Source organism: Panicum virgatum, chromosome 2K, assembly GCF_016808335.1.
Source record: "Panicum virgatum strain AP13 chromosome 2K, P.virgatum_v5, whole genome shotgun sequence".
Lineage (NCBI taxonomy): Eukaryota > Viridiplantae > Streptophyta > Magnoliopsida > Poales > Poaceae > Panicum > Panicum virgatum.
Window position 1 is genome coordinate 38,749,382 of NC_053137.1, and position 19,678 is coordinate 38,769,059.

At 47.2% G+C, this 19,678-nt stretch overlaps 1 long non-coding RNA gene across 6 annotated transcripts; it reads left to right on the forward strand.

Annotated features, from left to right (window-relative positions):
* Nucleotides 1-8,640: 8,640 nt before the first annotated feature.
* On the forward strand, nt 8,641-13,076 carry LOC120675723. 6 transcript variants are annotated; one of them, XR_005675469.1, is made up of 10 exons: nt 8,823-9,187; nt 9,283-9,370; nt 10,116-10,372; nt 10,463-10,523; nt 11,208-11,286; nt 11,425-11,550; nt 11,647-11,849; nt 11,987-12,050; nt 12,338-12,424; nt 12,538-13,076. It is a non-coding gene; the product is annotated as an uncharacterized LOC120675723 (long non-coding RNA). The 6 variants fall into 6 exon arrangements; XR_005675467.1 differs by having other exon boundaries at nt 8,641-9,370; XR_005675465.1 differs by having other exon boundaries at nt 8,641-9,370; nt 11,647-11,808; nt 11,912-12,050.
* Nucleotides 13,077-19,678: the final 6,602 nt, after the last annotated feature.

Sequence of the window (19,678 nt, forward strand, 5' to 3'; positions counted from 1 at the left end):
TACATCTGGCACCGTTCCGACAAGACAACACCTGGACATGCTGAACGGGGGACTCCAGGAGCAGGCAAGGGAATCCAGGAGAGAGATCTCCTTTGCCTGCCACGCCATAATGTACGAACAGTACGTTATTTTATACTACATCGTTGGGCCCACCTGTCGGGGGCCCAGCAGCCATGTACGCGCCTCCCTTGAGATATAAAAGGGAGGCGCTCGCTGTACACTAAGGACACGCCACCCAAGCTCTCTCGAACTCTCTCGAGGCAAGGCAATATAACACACAGTGGACGTAGGGTATTACGCTCCGGCGGCCCGAACTACTCTAAATCTTGCTGTGTTCATCGTGTTCTTGAGCGAGATCGAACTAGGACTAGCTAACCCCCGAGTACACACCCTCTGGGCTTAGGCGGGTGCCTTCCGCGCACCCGGCTGTGGTTTGCAGCACTACGACAGGCTATTTAGTTCTCAAAAAAATTTCTACAGTATCCGTTACATCGAATTTTTGGACACATGCATGGAGCATTAAATGCAGTTAAAAATATGCATAGAATATTATTTGTCAAATAATAACGAAATATGCTACAGTATCAAAACTAACAACATTTCACCAACTAAATAGAGCCTAATTAGAAGTATTAAATGAAGTCTAATTACAAAAGCACTTCTACAACTATAGTTACTGTGTATGTAGCAAATTTGCACCTATCTAATGCCATGAATTAATTAGGCTCATTAGATTCGGCTCGCAAAGTTGCACCTATCTATAAATTTTTTTTATAAATAAATTTCATTTAGTAGTTCATGCCATATTTTTATGGTTTACTCCACTCTAGTCTGCAAACATTCATCAGCAGCATGAACTGAAGTAGAAGTGGTCCCTTTCGAACAGTGGGCGGCCCGGGGCCCAAGTGTTGTGCATGATTGAGCACTTAATAGTATCGCCCTGTGTGATAGGAGGAGCAGCAGCCATGCATCGCAGCAGCAGGCATGCTTTCAACAGAGAGGCGTGTCGGCCGGCGACTAGGCGATAAGAGGCCTTATCGTCCCGAGAAGGCCTGTCGGCCATCAAGGGGCCGACTAGTGGTCTATCTCGCCGACACGCCACGCTGGCAGTATGTCCGTGAGAGGTGCCGACGTGGACACCACTAGTCGCTTAGAAGCCGACAGGTACTTGTCGGTCGTTCAGAAGCCGATAGGTGCCCTATAGGCTGTTGGAGAGCCGACCGACACCTATTTTTACAATTCTTGCATTTATTTTTATAATTATCTATTAAAATAATATTATTTAAAAAAACTTCCTCTGTCCGGAGGTGGAAGAAAAGAGGAAAAAGAGAGAGGGATGAGAATGAGACCGGCACTTCTTCAAAAGTTAGCAAAAGTGGCAAACGTTTTGACTAATTATCTTTTAGGTGGTAAATATGTAAGAACCATAATAAAAATAGCTTTTGAAGAAGTGCCGAGCATCTCCAAGAGTTTGGCATCTCTACTTGGCATCTATATCTTTTCGGCAAATTAAAAAAAAACAGCCTCCAACAGTTTGTCATTCAACTTGGTAATTTTAGAAACTTGGCAAATTCCACCCCCTCCACGCGCAAATATACACGCTGGGGAAGGACTTGGCATCGCGGTCTCCAGGCGTCTCCGCGACTCTCGGTGCGCGCGAAGCCCGTCGGTCTCCTTCTCCCGCGCCGCAGCTCCGTGCGCAAGGGAGCAGGGGAGCCGACGCACTCGAGGGAGGAAGGGAGCAGGGGAGCCGACGCACTCGAGGGAGGAAGGGAGCCGGTGCGCTTGCTCGAGGAGGGAGCTAGAGCAGGGAGCCGCCGACCGTGGCGCTGGCCTGGAGGTCGTCCTCGAGGAGCCAGAGCGGGGAGCGGACCGTGAGGAGGGGCGCAGGACGGGCAGCGGCGAGGATGAGGGAGTGGCGAGGAGGGCGTAGAGCGAGCAGCGGCAACGGCCGCCATGGACGAGGCGCCATCGCGCCCTGGCCTCCACCGCCGCGTCATGGCCGCCTCCACGGCGGAGCTCGACGCCATGGACCCGCCGTGCACGAGCTCCTCTCTAGACAGACCCGCCGGCGCTGGAGGCCACCGCACAAGGCGTGGCGAGGAGGTGGCGGCGGCGGACCAGTGAGCGCGATGCAGGGGAGCTCGAAGAGGAGGAGGCCGCGAGGAAACAGCGGCGGCCGGCAAGCTTTGTGGACTACTGTAGTACCAACTCCCCCTCCCCCTCCCCGTACCCGGATGGGACGACGAAGATGCAGAGAAGCTTGTACGGCAATGTCTGGTGTCTAATTTCTATTTTTTCTGCATACAGGAAAAGGCCGGCAAAAAATTATTGTGGGTCTTCTTTTTACATTTTGCCAAGTCTAAAATAGCAAATTATTGGAGATGTGCTTTATTTTTACTTGGCATATAGTTTTAGGAGTTGGCAAATCATAAGATTTACCAAGTTAAATTTGTCAAACTCTTAGAGATGCTCTAGAGATGGCAAACAGTTAAATATCCCGCTTGGGGTGGTGGCCGCGCTCAGACGACGAGGACGGCGAGCTGCGGTGAGGGAGGCTCGGGCGGGGAGACGCGGGCGCAGGCGTCGGTGGCACAGGCATGGCGTCACGGCATGGGCACGGCGGGCAACTGGGCACGGAGCGCTGCATCGACGTGCTGGTCCGTGCGATGATTTGCTGCAGGGGCCGGCGCGGGGCGCGGCACAGCACGCCGGCGACCAGGAGCTCGCCGCGCGTCGTGCGCCCATGGGTGCAGGTAAGTTTTGACCCGTTTTTGACTCAATTTGATCACGTTTTTTTTGAAAGTTTAAGCATGACTTGATCATCTAAACAATATTACTCTGTAAAAATATATACGGTACACTCCAACTTTTATGTTGGCCGAAAATGAAGTGTTTAGAAAAATAAATTTTAACTAGACGCTAAAAAAGATGTATTCCAATACCTAGCATTTTATCAACATGCGCATAAAAAAATAGGATTTGGATTCGTTTGAGTATTTAACATGTTTAAGAACCCAAAAATGTTTCTTTGAACATTCTAGGTTATAATTGAACATAACTTCACAATTTCACATTAAGACTTTTTTATTAATGTTTAGTTGGGAATTTAACCAAAACCCTTTATAAAAAACATTTTTAAACTGAATCATGACAATGATTATAAAGCTTAATTTAGCATGAAGGATTAACGCTAATTGCCTAAGTTAAACACCCTAGGTGTTACACTTGGAATGTTGGATTTTGTAGAAAAATTTTCTCCTTAGTCTCAATTGGTTGGCCTTGCTTTGATAGTTGATGTAGTCGAAGTAGTCGTGGTCGAGGGTAACTACAACATCTTCAAATATTCTCTCACGTTCGCCGGACAATAATGATGGACTGGTCCTCCAGTACACCCCCAGCCCTTATTGGCTGCTGTTCGTGAGAGAAGCTTCGTATGTAGTGGAAGTAGTCATGTACTCCGTAGTAGATAGTAGTGGCCAAGGTTGAATTGTACGTGAAGTCATCGACTTCGAGGTTGATGGTGATGTAGTGGAGGCAGATGGGCGATAGGATCGGACAGTGCCGTATCAGAGGGTTGATGTGGAAGGCAATGCAGGCGACACAGGCGGCCGTCTGAGCTGCCGCTGTCGGGCCACTTCTCCGCCTCGCCGTCGCCCGACCAGCAGACCGGAAGCCTGGCGGCCACAAGGAGGGCGACGGCGGGGCGTCTCGGCAGGTCAGCGGGCGTGCGCCGTGCGGGAGGCGACGCCGGCGGAGCTCCTCCGGTGACTTGGACGCCGGATCCGTCATCCTTATGGCTGGATCTAACCCCCTTGTGGGTGGATCTGCAGCCATGGAGGGCAGCCGTGCACAGACGGTGACGCTAGGTGGCGGCCTGGCACTTGGGGCCTCGGGCTTCGGGAGTGGCTGTGAGGACGGGGAGGGAGGGTGCACGCGGCCGCGACCTGTCCGGCGCGAGACGCGGCGATACCTGCCGCTCATGACGGCGGCGAGAGGCAGCAGCCACGGGCGGCAATGCGAGGTGGCCACTGTGGCTGCAGGGATGGCCAGATCCGGGGCGGCGACGGCTGCGGATGGCGGCGAGGCTCCTGCGACGGCACAGTGCGGGCGCACGGAGGCGCACGACTGACGACCCACGGGTGGCCGGTGCTAACTGCGCACCGACACCGTTTGTGCGGCTCCAGACGGTGCGCGCAGGGTTGGTGCCGGCATGGCGGTGGTGGAGCGGGGCGTTGGCTGCAGAAGCGTGCAGCGATGGCGGCGCGGAACTGTGTGCACGCAAATGGCTGGCGGCGGCGTGGAGTGGCTTCCATGGCGACCTCCCTCGGGATGCCGAGCATATCAGAGGGCTTCCACGCAAATACATCTTTGTTGGCGCAAAGGAAGTCGATGAGCGCGCTTTCCTATTGAGGAGAGAGGGTGGATCCGATCCACGCGACCTTGGTCCTAGAGGTGCGAAGATCGAGCGAGACCTCCTTGGTGTCCTCGACGGGCTCAAAGGATCCGGTTTTCCAGTTCGAATCCAGGGCCTCCTCTTCCACGGTCGCTCGGATGGCCTTCAGCTCCTGCTCAAAGGCAATGATGGGCATCGCGAGTTCGCAGCTCTCTACCTCGCACTGGTAGGAGCTTTGAAAAGAGCTACCTATGCTGATGACCCCCTTGGGTCCCAGCATCTTGAGTTTGAGGTAGGTGTGAAAGGACCTTCATGTCGCCTAGAGAGGGTGAATAGGCGTGAAGACCAAATAAAACTTTTCCCTGTTAAAGCTGAGGTGTCGTACACGGTGGATCACCCTGTCCTTCTCGCTGAAGGTCAGGTGACGGCGGTCCGACCTTGGTCGGCAGGGGTCGGGCAAAGCGGAGAGGCCCGACCCCTAGACCAGGGGTCGGGTAACTTCTGGTCCGATCCAGAAGCTTCCCTCTCTTAGCTCTAAGGCTCGTTCGTGGGCCTTATCCCCGTTATCAAGCTCTAATTTAGGAGTGATTAGATACCTTTCATATTTATCCCTGTCACAATTCCTTCTGTAGATTACTCCAGGAAACAATTTTATAAGTTACTAGATACATTTGAGGAATATTAGTTATTTTCCATATTTTTTGAAACTTTTTATGTGATATAGTTATTTTCCATATTTTTGGAAACTATTTTCCATATCAGTACAAGGTACTATCTGGTACTATCGGAACAAAGCTCATTTTATAAATTACTAGATGCTATTTGAAGAATATTAGTTATTTTCCATATTTTTTTGGAAACTATTTATGTGATATAAAAAAATAAGTAAGTTTCAAAAGTAGACTAATTTGATGAATTTTAGTTTTAAAATTGTAAATTATTTACATGCGTGTTTTTAAGAAAAATTGGCTCATCTGTATTTGTTCTATCACTAGGAATTGTTTCATTAATTTTGGAGGTGATTTGGGGGTCCTTTGTGCTCGACTTAAATGACATAAGTGATAGAAATGTGAAATAATGAATAAAAGTTGGAAATCGGTGTCACAGAAGGGAAGAAAAAGTTTTAAGGGCCACGAAAGGAATTGAATCATTGTCTATGGCCAAATAAAGGAATTCTCTCAACTAACAAAGCTGATGAAAATGTCAAATAAAAAATGAAAGCTCAAATTCAGTGACATATAAGGGTAGGAACAATTTTTAGGTCAAGAAAGGAATTGAGTCATGTTCTAGGATCAAATAAGGAATTCTCTCAAGAAATCGCGGCCACGAAGCAAACACACCCAATTATAACAGGTAAGATATATAGGTGAAACTGGAAGATCATTTGGAACTGTGGAAACTTTGAGTTATGAACCATGGAAAATCATTTGACCAGTGATTTTTATTAAAGCTGTAGGTTGTAGTATGCTGTTGCTGGCTCTGCGTAAGCGCACCCGCAGAAGCAACAGCACAACGCTTGCTAGCAGCGTAGCAGATTCCTCAGGCACCTGCCTGCATCTATCCTGAAAAGAAACTGTGAATTTTTCATGGCAACTAAACTCAGATTAAGAAAGAAATGACAGTACGTATGTAATTTATTTTAGTTTGCTTGGAATGGAATTGCATCATATCGATCAGTAAATTTCCAACTCCCGCCGAAGTCGTACATGGTGTTGATGTCCTGACGGCAGGAGCGGCCCTGCTTCCATCGTTCAATTCAGGAGCGGTCCTGACGAAGGGTGGAAGTCGTCAATGCCTGCCGCCGTCGGGCAGTCCCAGTCATCGGCAGGCCCAGGAACCGATTATTAATTTCCTGCAGGTAGTTGATGATGTTGGGGAAGGAGCGGACGAATCCCGGCTTGGCGGCGACCTCCTCCAGCTCCTCCTCCGTCAACCGCGCCGAGAACCCGTCGAACACGGCGCGGTACGAACACAACAACCTCGGCTGACCGAGGGACGTTGTCGTCGACGGCAGGAAGGACTGGTGCCATTCTCGGCGAGCATCGGCGTCGTCCTCCATGATGTCGTGGCGTGGCTTGAGCATGATGATGTAGGTCTTGTACCCGGCCTCGTCGGCGGGCTCGGCGTGCACCTCCCGCCCCCTTCCTTCCAGCACCTCGGCGGTGGTGGACGGGACCGCCACCAGGAGAAGCAGCAGCAGAAGCGCGATGCTGAATGCCATGGCTGCGGGCGAGCAGGAAAGGCGGCTCGCCATGGGTGCGGTGCGGGCAAGATGATATGTATAGTCTGATGTGCCCAAATACTTATTTCATACCAATTAATTAAGATTATTTTTGTACAAATTCAATAACTTTATAAAGTTTCCACAAATATATATTGCTTGGTTTGCCTGGTTTTCCAGCCACTAGAGTACTTCTCTCTCGCAACAAATCAACACCAGCAACCAGTATTTTTCTCTCACAACAAATCAACACCAGCCAGACAAACAAGGCTATAATGAAAACCAAGTTAAATGACATTTGATATATTCCAACAACGCACGCTGACCAAGGGAGGATCACTTTAGACCGTATTTATGCATGGGGATTGATGAAACTCCTCTTACATCCGCTCTTTTTTTTGTCTTTTTTTTTGACCGAAGTCAGTAGGGGAATCCCCAACCTATTTTTTTGTATTTTTTTATTCCAGACCGCTTTCAAGGAGGGTTGAACCTGGGTCTGCTTGGTGCTACTCGGTTGCTCTAACCATTAGGCTGCTCTTCATAAATAACATTGCCAAGTCAGCAAAAATACTGACGTAGAATTTAATGCATAAAACTCTCTAGAAAACTCTATTGAGACTGGTCTAATTATGCCATGATTATTTGTATTGCATGTTAAAATCTGAACTTTCCAAAATAGCAAATATTCCATAAGGGCAAGTACAACAGTGCAAACAGGTGATGTTTTTTTTGTCACAAACAGACAACTAAACAGACAGCTTGTACAATGAGCTGTTTGTTTGGCTGTCTGCAGAGTAATTAATTCATCCTTTGACACACAAATTCATGGTGATCTAGTGCATAATTGATCTGTGTATCCATTTTATTGCATAGATACGAGAATGCACAATACATTCAAATAATTCGCATGAATCTTACCTATAACATATTAATCATAAAACGTATATAAACATTAATTTGTATGGCTCTTTGTAGCAAATTTTAAGCCACCTATAACACATTAAATCATAAAAGGCATATAAACTAATAGAAAACATAGAAAACTTATTTTCTCATATTCTACCCAAAGAAAAAGAGATGAAAAAAGTAGTTTTTGCCATTTTATTATTTTTCTGTAATTTACTGGACATTTCTCAAATTTTAAGTAGTAATTAAGAAATCCATTTAGAAAAGCAAAAAATAAACACTTCTCAAGAGTCAAGGTTACAGTTTTGAAATGTCAATCTAAAAAGGAGTCTAACAAACTTTGTTTCACATTTTGTTGGATCAATATATAATTTAATATGCATTTAAACACCCCAGCACAAAAAAGTCTATAGATAAAAACACAGAACCGTAGCATGAGTATTCATATTTTTTAAATGTAAGCCATCACAAGAAAGATCCAATAAAATAAGTTTCAGATCATTTAGACCTATATTTATTTTATTATGGATTTCACAAAATCATAAACATACAAATCTATACTATAAGGATCCATAAAAATTAAAATATTCATCACTAAAGTTAGTCTCCATACCCATCTCACAAACTCCACTATTAAACCCATCTAGAAGCACCAAATATTTGACTGGGAATGGCAGGCCAAAACAGTTCCTCCGCGAGTTCAATCGTCGCCGCGCCCCCCTCCCCGCTCCGTTTTTTTTCCACCGCGAGTTGCACCCACGCCGGTTTTACCCACACCGGTTTTTCATCCGTGCACTGGTTTTCCACCCGGTTTGGTCACGGAGCCGCGCTGGTCACGGAGACGAGATCGCGACCCAGACTTGGGCTGTTTTTTTTCACCGTGGGAAAATCTACCCCCCGCGCGTACCCGCACCTGCGCGAGGCGACCTCCGCGATTTTGGCCCGGGATTGCCGCGCGCCCCTGCTCCGCGATTTTGGCTGCTCCTGTTACCGCGCCCCTGTTACCGCGTGGCCGCCAGCGCCTCTGAAGCCGCGCCGAGGCCCCACACGGCCCCCCTTCTCCTTCCCCGCCGCACGCCTTGCGATGCCGCCTCCCCCGACGCCCCCTCCTCCCTCGCGACGCCGCCTCCCCGCGGCGCCCTCCGCCCCAACTCACGGCCCTTGCGGTGCCGGCTCGGGGCCCTCGACCCCGAAGCGCGGCGCCACTCGGCGCCGACGTGCGGCCCTCGGGAGGCCGCCTCGCCACGACGCCCGGCCCTTGGCCTTCCCCGCTCCGCCGTGACGCGTGACACCTGGGGCGCCGGCTCGGGGCCGCGCGCCGGTCCGCCCCAAGGCCGACCCGCCCCATCTCCCGACGGCCCGGCGCCAGCCGCCTCTCCTCGCCCTCCCCATCTCCCGCCGGCATGGATCTAGAGGAGGAGGAGCCCCCGGCGCGGCCCCAGATCGATAGAAGGTGGCGTTTTCTCTCTGGCTCGGCGTGGATCGAGTCCACGGGCTTCTTCCCCGACGGCTCGTGCTCGGCTTCCAGCGGCGCGGCGGGCTTCCCCCACTGGCGGCGCCGCAGTTCAATTCCAGGCGGCTAGCTCGATGGCGCGGACCCAGGATGTCCGGCTGCCCGCGAGCTCCCCATGCGGCGGCGCAGACTGTTCTTCCTTGAGCAGAAGGTCGGCTCGATGCGACTCTCCTTCCCTGCAGCGGTTTCTTCCTCCCCGGCAGCACAGCTCCTCAGCTTCTGCGCCTACCTCCATCCGCTTCTCAGGGATATCAGCCTGGACTGATGCGGACAGCAACGCCTGCGACTGGCACGGCGTGATCTACTCACTGCTGCAGGGCTCCGTCATATCACTGTAAGGAACTCCACCGTTCCCCTACTCCTAGATCTCACTCATGGTCTCCTTGCTTCGTGCTCGGCACCGAGTTAGCAGCTAGCCGGTACCACCAAGTTGCTAATTTTTGCTGGGTACTTAAGTCGTCAGGGAAAAGGAGCTTTATTTGCATAAGCTTCGAATAAGTAGGATTAGGTGTTCAATTGAAGTCTTGCTTGGTACTTAACCACTGCAACTGGCACCTCAATGCATGTGCAAACTGCTCAAAAGATGCAGCTCAATATTTGACTATGTGCATGTTTAGAATACCTTGTTTCTAAGTTGCCATGGGTCTCTCTCTCTCTCTCTCTCTCTGATTTCTTTATGTGACTATGCTATTTGTAGAATTTGTCCAATCTCAGATCTGATTTAAATGTAAATGTTATGCAATCCACCCTATGCTACATCAGTTTGTGGGAAATAAGATACTAGATCAGCCTTTTTCTGCCATTGTGCTTCCCTGCTTCACAAGCAATCCATCTCTATTTTGTTCTAGAACTTTAAACAAAGTTGAGTAGTACAAGCCGTTGTAACACTTAATCTGCAATCATTATACTTTCTAAGCTCAACCTTATTATGATCTGTTAGTCGAACCAAATAAATTAGCAGAATATTCACACAGAGTACCAAAGGTTCAAAGTGTGATGGTGTTGGCGGCTCTGTAATTTTAAATAAGAACTGCATACATACTGAATTTCGCTGATGGAATTGAATGCATGGGTAACAGATGCTTAGTGCAAGCAATAAGGAGAGCAAGGAAAACAATCCTCGGTCCTGCACCTCTGGAAGAAATGGCCAGGAATGCTTTATTCTTTACAGTTGGACTATTGGGAATTTGGCGCAGGCAGCAACACTTGGGGGGTTGATGCCGTCAGCCGCCGGCAACAAAGCAAGCAAGGTTGCCAGCTCGACTCGCGACTCGAGCGCGAGGCCGCCGACCGGGACGAGCTGCTCACCGTGCTTCAGTACAAGATTATTGTTAGGGTATGATGCAAATTCGTTTCTTTTTTCTAATTCTTTTCTTCAGCCAAGGTTTATCGAGCTTTATCTCATATATTTTTATTGTGTGGACAGATCCATACTACGAGCCAGTCTTCCCTGACACAGGCCTACAAATCCATACATTTTTTTGGTGGTGAGTTTTGTTTGGCAGAGTTGTAGGGGTGCCTTTTGCCCCCCCTTTCACAGTTCATCCCATTTGTTTATTATAAATTCTGATTTATGGACCTACCTGAATTCGAAGTTTCAGTTAGATTAGTTTTACTTTTGATCCTGGTAATTTGGCACATCTACTTCTAAAAGATTAACTTGGTACTTGGCATGATAGGAAGTTTTTCCCTAAATGTTTTTTTTCATGTTTGTTACTTTTGAGCTGTTTTCTTTTGGTTCTTATACTGTGTCTGCATGCTCATGAGTAGGGTGGTAATGGCTGTCTGAGGCCTAGAAATATTAAGAACCTGGCTCATGGCTATCTGATTTTGCAAATATCATATATCCATATCATGCGGAACAGGCTTGATAGGAGCACTCCATCTTCTGATCGACAAAATCTCGTGGACATGTTTAATGAACTTGAAAATGCAAGAGTAAAATGTGGGTTGATATCAACTCGTGCTGGATCACTGAGCATTAAACAACATGCTGCAAATCATGTAGTTCTTCTGGATGCATCCTTGAATCCAGCACACGATCTGCAAGCCATTTATCGAGTTTAGAGGCAAGAACGGGTCACCTGAGTTGCTCATTAGTTGCACTTGCGATTATTTATTTGTTCAGTAGATGCGATTATTTATTTGTTCAGTGGGCATATTCTTTTCAGGTATGGACAGACCAAAGTTGTATATGCTTACTACCTAATGGCACATCGAACAATGGAAGAGAAAATATATAAGCAGCAGGTAATTTTGTATTTTTCTTCTTCTGGACTGCAGTTCTCAGTTTAAATTATCGAAGTTATTCTCTTGCACTGGTAGATAAAGGTCCATCTTTGTTTGAAAAAAGTACTCATCTTTTTGGAATTTACTGGTGGATTGCAGGTTAACATGAACATGAAGCCCGTCTCCAAAGTATCATGCCTGGACAACTTACTGATTTGGCAGTACCTTACATCCTGTGTTGCAATTTTGATATGATAGCACATTCCTGTTTAACCAGTGATACAAGTATTATTCAGGAACAAAAGTTTTCTTTTACTTTGTGTTAGGTTGTGGTACACATTATGATTAATTAGTGACAGTATCTTGCTTTTTGTTTCGCAGGTAACCAAAGGAGGTTATCTTGAGGTTGGGGTACAGACATGTGGTGGCGGATTGTGTGGTTCGACCGCGATTTTACTATAGCTGGTAGGGTGATTATATGGGAGAAGAGGGATGGCGGGGTCTCTTATGCACATAATGAGCAACGGCGCTATACGGGCATAGGTTATCCTGAGGATCCCTACTTTGGCTATTCACCTTGACAGGTTAGTAACAAAAAATTCTGTTGCTCAGTATCTCATCCGTGTTACTATTTGTCATCATGCAGATCCTACAGGATGAAGGTGTGGTCTGTTGCAGTAACACTAAGAAATTTATATCCACCTGTTTACATTATGTACAGGACTCTCCTCAGAAGGTCTCAAAATCAGAGTCATCTTATTCCAGTGCTAACTGCATCTATCAAGGTAATTTGAATGCACTGACTAGAATTAGATATTTTCTCATTATGATCTACACATATGTTGCCAACATCAGTGTTGTGTTGTTGGGTTAGTGCAAAGGAAGGCACTATATCTTCTGATTCGATAGTGAATATGAATTCTTGATTATGTCGTTTGTTGGCTGAAATACAAATTTTTGTATAAGATCTGCAATTAATCCTGAGTATTTGTCTTTACAACAAATCAATTTAGGGTAAATCTTTTGGTGCTGAACATAAGTACTCAATCATTAATTATTTTCCTTTTTGCAGAATGAAATGCAGAAAATAGTGGGAGAAAATGGCCCAAAGGAGTCATCGGAGAATAAGAGCACGAAACACCATCCATTACTATTGCAGGTATCTTCCTTTTTGCCGTTATAGACTTACAGTTCAACTAACTCATATAAGAAATACATATTAACAGCCTTGGGATATGAGGAAAGTTACACTGATGTCATTTTTTGATGCAGTTGATTACTAAAGAGGCTAGGGTTTGATCGAGTCCGTAGCATGTCCACTGGCGCACGAAGTTCGTGCTTGTGTTCACGTCCAGTGTCGAGTAGGATGGTGCATGTGTGTGCCCGTGCCTGCAGGTCGAGTCAGGGTCAGGACACCGGTGTGGCCACGTTCCAAGTTGTGTTTAGCATGTTTAGCGTGTGCACGTGCTGGCATGTTAGTTACGAAGGTGCAGGGATGGCTTAGAGGTGGCAGTTGGTGGCAGTAGCAGAGGAGCACGACGAGCCACGGGATCAGCATGGAAGACCGGTTCTCGCGATAGTTGTGCGGGCGCTACCTCGCAGAGAGGCTACATATGGCGATGTAATCCTTGTGTAAGGTTGTTCAGTCCTTTCGAAGTTGAATAGAAGCCAACATACAGGCCGCCGAGCGGTCGGGCGTTCATTGCCAAAACTTGTCTCTCCTGTTTATTGTCCTCCATGCGTCTTCGCGTGAGCGTAAGTGATTATATGAAGCATATGTGAAAATAATCTCATAAAAGATTATCATAAAATGCTGCACTTCATAAATGAATATCAATTAAAGTATTTATATTGAATAATATTTTTATTTTTTAAGGTATTTGAGTCTTGAGTTTACATAAATACAACATCAATAATATGTATGCTTGACTTGTTTTAGTTATTGGATTGGATAATTTTAATGTGTGATACTAATTGTAGTTGCTTATTTGATTTTTGGAAATACACTTCCTTCTCATGCATACATATTATTGAATATTTTTATTTTATCTAGTTTTTGAAAAATATGTGTGTGCCGCACATGCACTCTACTAGTAATACTAAGCATCCATTGGTTGCTAGCTCGTAAGGTTCATCTTCACACAACGGGGGTTCCATCCGAGGTGACATTAGGGGTGGTAATGGGCCATGGCCCTAATGGCCTCTTCACAGCCCAATAAAGCCCTTAAAATTTTTAGTTCAAAAATACATATGTTTAGAGCCCGGTCCTTTTAGAGCCCGATCCTTAGATTTTCTAGTTCAAAATGTTGGGCCCTTTACCACCCCTAGGTGACATGTCCACGCCCACGAGGAAGCGTCTCCGAAACAGCTGCTCCGCGTCCCAGAGCAGCGGCGGCTCCACGTCGTCGCCCTCGCCGTTCGCGAAGCGGAGGACCACGAGCCTGCTGTTGGACCTTGCGCTGCCGCAGAAGATGGTGGCCGGGCTCGCGCCAGGATGGCGGCACTCGGCGTCGGTGGTCTGCAAGCGCGGCCTCGGCCCTGGACGCGACACAGAGGATCCTTGCCTCGTCGTCTCCCCGTAGCATTTCCTACAACGGTCGCTTTTCTCGTCGCCTCGCCTGGGAGCACAGGCCGTCGGTGGTAGATGAACGAGACGCCGAGTACGCAGTGATTGCGAGTCGTGAGGGAGGTCTTTGCAAAAATTTCTTGCATGTCTACGGCAGCAAATGCTATAGTAATGCAAACAATCGATCTCTAAACAAGGGGCTCTGGCCTCATCTCTTCTACTCCACTCTACTGTACTCTCCGTTTGTTTCTCTACTCATGTCGTATTTCGTTTTTCAAATCGTGGAAAAAAAATGTCGTATTTGTGTCCAACTTAATTAAGGGCACTGCATGCCGCATTGGTTCCGCGGATAATAAATCGTGCTGCGCAAAAAGAACGTGGGCATCGTTGGACCAATGGGGAGGCGATGAATTTGCATGCAATGGAGGAGGCAGATGGACGGATTTGCATGCGCGGAGTTGATTAGGCGATGGAGCAACCGAAAGAGATTAACTCGCCGGAGAGAAGATTAGGGGGATTAAGGGTGGGCGCTGATTTTGCAAATCCCCCCTCCCACCTTTCCCTACGCGTCCCTTGATCAAAATCATGTGGTCTAAATTGAGATTTGCATGATTTGCACGGAGAGATTGGTTTGCATCTGATATATTCCCAAGATTAAGATTAAGATGCTTTTAAACAAATTATTGGTCTATGTGCCATAGAGAAATACGAGTGCAAAAAGAGGTGTGTCGTCCAGAAGGCGAGAAAAAAAAAGTGGACAGCAAAAGCCCATTAACCATGATCTAGCAGGCCTATGTGAGCCTGTGAAGAATATAGGAACAAAATGGGCCTTAGTGGGTACGTTTCAGCAGTGTGTGTGGCCAGATCCAATCCAGAGAGCCCATAGAGATCTGCGAGGCCGAGCGCTCAAGGACACACTCAACTGGGCCGTCCACCGCCAGCTCTTCTACCAGGACGTCAGTTCCCCATCCCCCCCCCCCCTCTCCCTCCCTCTCGATCTCGATCTCGAAGAAGTCAACATTTTTTTTTGAAAAACTAGCAGGAGCACTGCCTTGTCATTTAAGAGGGAAAGCAAGTCACAAGTCTTATAAGGATGATATTATATAAAAAACAAAGTACTCAACTTTGAAAAAACAAAAAACATGAAGAAACTAAGATAACTCTGCCCCCCCCGGGCCAATTTTTGAGTATTCACTTCAAACTTGATCTCTTGCAATACTTCCACCGGGCTCTTCACCTTAAATTCGAACACACGCCTGTTCCTCTCCTTCCATAAGTTCCACGCACAATGTCTTCTTCGGCAGTTGGACAAGTTCCCTTTGCCACCAGTCAACTAGCTCAATACCATCTTCTGGAGGGTGTACTCTTTGCTGTGACCAATCCTCCATTTTTGCCCAGACCTGCCTAGCGAACGGGCAATGGAGTACTAGATGTGCTACGGTTTCCTGTTCCTGATTGCAAAGGGAGCATACGAGATTGCATGGCCACTGCCTGCTCATCAACTTATCCGCTGTTAGTAGCTTGGATTGCACTAAGAGCCAGGCAAAGAATTTATGCTTGCCTTCCGATTCTGCCTTCCAAATAAATTTACTATTGAACTCGCTGTAAGATCCCAGGAATTGTGCATTGTAGGCTGACTTTGCTGTATATTCTCCATGCGCTGTCCATCTCCACTTTATTGTGTCCTGCTCATCGTTTAACTGAATTTCTTGTACTGAATCTCATAGCTTTACAAAGTCAGCCATTTCTTCGACAGTTTGCATTCTCCACAAACCTCTTACCCAATTTTGATTTTCTATCTCATCTTTGACTGACATGTTCTTTCTCCATGCTAAATTGAAAAGATTAGGAAACAAATCCATCGGCGCCTGCCCAATCAACCAAGGTGACTGCCAGAAACTTGCCTTAGCACCATTTCCTAGTGTTACCATTGTGCTAGCCTGAAAAAGTTGTCTGTCGATTGCATTAACTGGTGGCGGAGAAGTCTACATTGTAATATCCCAATCGCGAGATCGAGATGATCACGATACAAGAGAGAGATCCAAGGCAGAAGAGAGGGGAATTTGGGAGGAGAAGCAGAACACGGAAGAAGAGAGAGAGAGAGAGATACGAGGAAGTTAATTCATTTCATTCATGCCGAAACACGCCAGTCACACGGGTTCATATAAGCGGACGCAGCCGCAACATCCCACGCACTCCCAGGCCCATGGCCATTACAACTCACACGAGCCCATGGCCCAAATACGAAGACAGCCCAATACATAGAGATCAGTATACATGACATCTTGAGTTCTTCTCTGTCTCTCGTCTCTTCTTCCCCTTGGTACAGTTGAGAAGGGCGACTGAAGGGCGATTCGCGTCCCGACGTCGATTCCGCTGGCTCCCCCTCGCCTCCGGCGGCTGCTCCGGCGCTGGAGGTGGAGGGGAGCGGTGGAATCGATGGCCAGTGTACATACACACCTCTATTAGACTAGGTTTCTATGAGCTAGAGTTTGGTTCCTCCGAATCGGGGTCGCGGGTTCGGAGTTCATGTCCGTACCTCTCTTCTGCGGCGGCGGTGTCGGCTTCAGTTTGGTCTCCGGCGATGGTGACCTCCGACGAGGATCTGCAGCCTGCAGTCAAGATGGGGTACGTCTTCTACTAGTTTCTCGTCTTCGATTCCGGCGTCATGTGCGGCGGCGGTCCTGGGAGGAGGAAGCTGGTGTTTTTGTCCCTCCAGAGCGGCTTGGATGTTGGCGTTGCTATCGGCGTGGGCATTAAAGTCTGCTTTGTGAGGTTAGTTTACTCCTACCACGGATCGGGTTGGAGTTCTTCACTGCTGGCTGCTTCTGGGTTGCCTGCAATCCTTGAGGCGCCAGATCTCCGTTCTCTCGGCGAGAGAATGCTTGTTTGGGCTTTCAGCGATTATAGTGTGCATCGATGCTTTCGGTGTACCATTTGTTGCCAAGGTTGGTTTCTTGAAAAGCTTTGTGACTTCTTCGGAAGTGCCTTCATCGAGCTGGAGCTTGGCTTCAGGGCGCAAGTTCAACGGCGGTTCCTTCTAGGGATGCGGCGTTGGGCGGCGGCTCCAGCCACCAGCAGTGAAGGTGTCAAGGTGGCCGGGTTTGTGCTACAAGGATCTGGATGTAATTTCTATTTTATGTGGGGTGTTCTTGTGAGCAATGACTGTAATCTTCTATATCAATGAAATATAACCCGGTTTTCTCAAAAAAAAAAGAACCAGTCGGTCCCCAGACTGGTGCAGCAGGAAAGCGAGCCTTCAACACATAATAATCCTCCTAGGTAGCCATGTTTGAAGGAAGTCCACACCACTTGATCAGAACTTGAGTAACAGCCAAGTCCCCTTTCTTCACTAGGCGACGATCAATAATAGCTTCGGGAACCACTTCCACTGTATCTAACCGAGGCAAGGCTGATATATCAGAGAACACATGAGTGAAATCAGGAACAAACGACTTTAGCTGTGAAATGTGGAAGACAGGGTGGATCAGAGCAGTGTCAGGCAGTTCCAACTTGTAAGCCGCGCTTCCTATGCGCTCCAGTATCTTGTATGGGCCAAAAAATTTGAATGCCAGCTTGGGAAAAGGTCTATTGGTGATAGAAGTCTGGGCATAAGGTTGCATCTTGAGATATACCATGTCCCCAACCTGATACTGCCGGTGAGTCCTGTTCTTATCAGCATATGACTTCATCTTGTTCTGGGCGTTATGGAGATTTTGTTTCAGAGTAGCCAAGATGAGTAGGCGGTCTTGCAGAAAGTCTGTGGCCTCAGAAGAACCATCTGCATTGAGGACCGGAACAGCTCCATGGTTGGCCTCAACACCATAAAGTGCCTTGAAGGGGGTGCATTTCAGAGCTTAGTATTGTACCACAGTTCAGCTGAAGCAAGCCATTTGTGCCACTGCTTAGGAGAGTCATGAACAGTACACCTCAAAAACATCTCGAGACACTGATTAACCCTTTCAGTCTGGCCATCAGTCTGAGGGTGATATGCAGAACTCATCTGCAGCTTGGTTCCCAGCAAGGCAAATAACTCTTCCAGAATGTTGCAGTGAATACTTTGTCTCTGTCGGACACAATAGTTTTGGGTACCCCATGTAGTTTCACAACATTGTCAAAGAACACCTGAGCCACTATCTTTGCAGTGGATGGGTGTTTAAGGGGGTAGAAATGAGCAAACTTAGTAAATCTGTCCACAATAACCATGATCACAGAGAAAGAGTCTGACTTGGGAAGACCCTCCACAAAATCCATTGACAAATCTTGCCAAGAATTTTTAGGAATTGGAAGTGGTTGCAATAGCCCTGGGTATTTGCAATGTTCATGCTTGGCTTAATGGCATGCAGAGCACTGCTTGACAAATGAATCAACCTCTTGTTTCAGTCCAGGCCAAAAGAACAGCTTCTTCACTCGGTGATATGATGCCTGAACACCAAAGTGACCCCCCACAACTGTAGAGTGAAATGCAGCTATAATTTTAGTTCTCAAGGCAGTGTTGTTGCCCACCCACAACGTAGTGCCTTTATAGATAAGACCATGCTTCAGTGTTCAGCATTTGGACTAACCACAGCCAATTCAGTAAGTAGTTGCTGGGCAGTCACATCATTAGTATAGGAGTTAAGCACCTCCTGCAGCGAGATCGGAGTAGCACCGGAAATTGCAGAACACTCCATAGCATGTCTGACTCTGGAAAGTGCATCAGCTACCTTGTTCTCAGAGCCTTTCTTGTACTGAAGTTTGAACTGTAGGCCAGCTAGCTTTGTCATTGCTTTCTTCTGCCAATCAGTAGACAGAGTTTGGTCCTGTAAGTGACATGAGCTCTTGTGATCAGTTTTGATGACAAACTGACCTCTCTGCAAATAACATCTCCACTTATCCACAGCCATCAAAATAGCAGTAAACTCTTTCTCATAGATTGATAACTTCTGGTTGTTGACCCCCAAGGCTTTACTGTAAAAGGCCACAGGATGACCGTTTTGAGACAAAACTGCACCAACACCAGAGTCACAGGCATCTGTTTCAATTTCAAAGGGCTCAGCAAAATTTGGAAGTGCCAGCACAGGCGTAGACACCATAGCCTCCTTTAGCTGTTCAAAGAATCGCTGTGCCTTAGGAGACCAGGCAAACTATTTCAGTTTCAACAGCTGAGTTAACGGCTTGGCAATCAACCCATAAATTTTCACAAATTTTCTGTAGTAACCTGTGAGGCCCAAGAAGCCTCTTAGTTCAGTAACATTAGAAGGAACTGGCCACTGCACCATTGCTCGAGTCTTGGCCGGATCTGTAGAAACTCCCTAACCAGATATGATGTGACCCAAGTATTCCAACTTTGTTTGGGCAAAAGTGCACTTGCTGAACTTGGCCACTAGCTTGTGTTCCTTGAGGAATTCAAACACGAGCTTCAGATGTTCCAGGTGTGCCTCAAGAGTGGGACTATAGACTAGGATGTCATCCATGAAAATAAGCACAAACTTCCTCAAGTACTTAGCAAAAATACCATTCATCAAACATTGGAATGTGGCTGGAGCATTGGTGAGGCCAAATGGCATCACTTTGAACTGGAAGTGGCCATGATGTGTTTTAAAAGCAGTCTTGTGCTCATCTGAAGCAAGTACTCTAATCTGATGGAATCCTAACTTCATGTCCAACTTAGCAAAGTAGCATGAACCAGCCAACTCATCTAACAAATCATCAGTGATAGGCATGGGAAATTTATTTTTGACAGTAATGTCATTAAGCTTCCTGTAGTCTACACAAAAGCGCCAGGAACCATCTTTCTTCTTAACCAAGAGAACCGAGGATGCAAAGGGACTCATACTTGGTGTGATTAAACCAGCAGACAACATA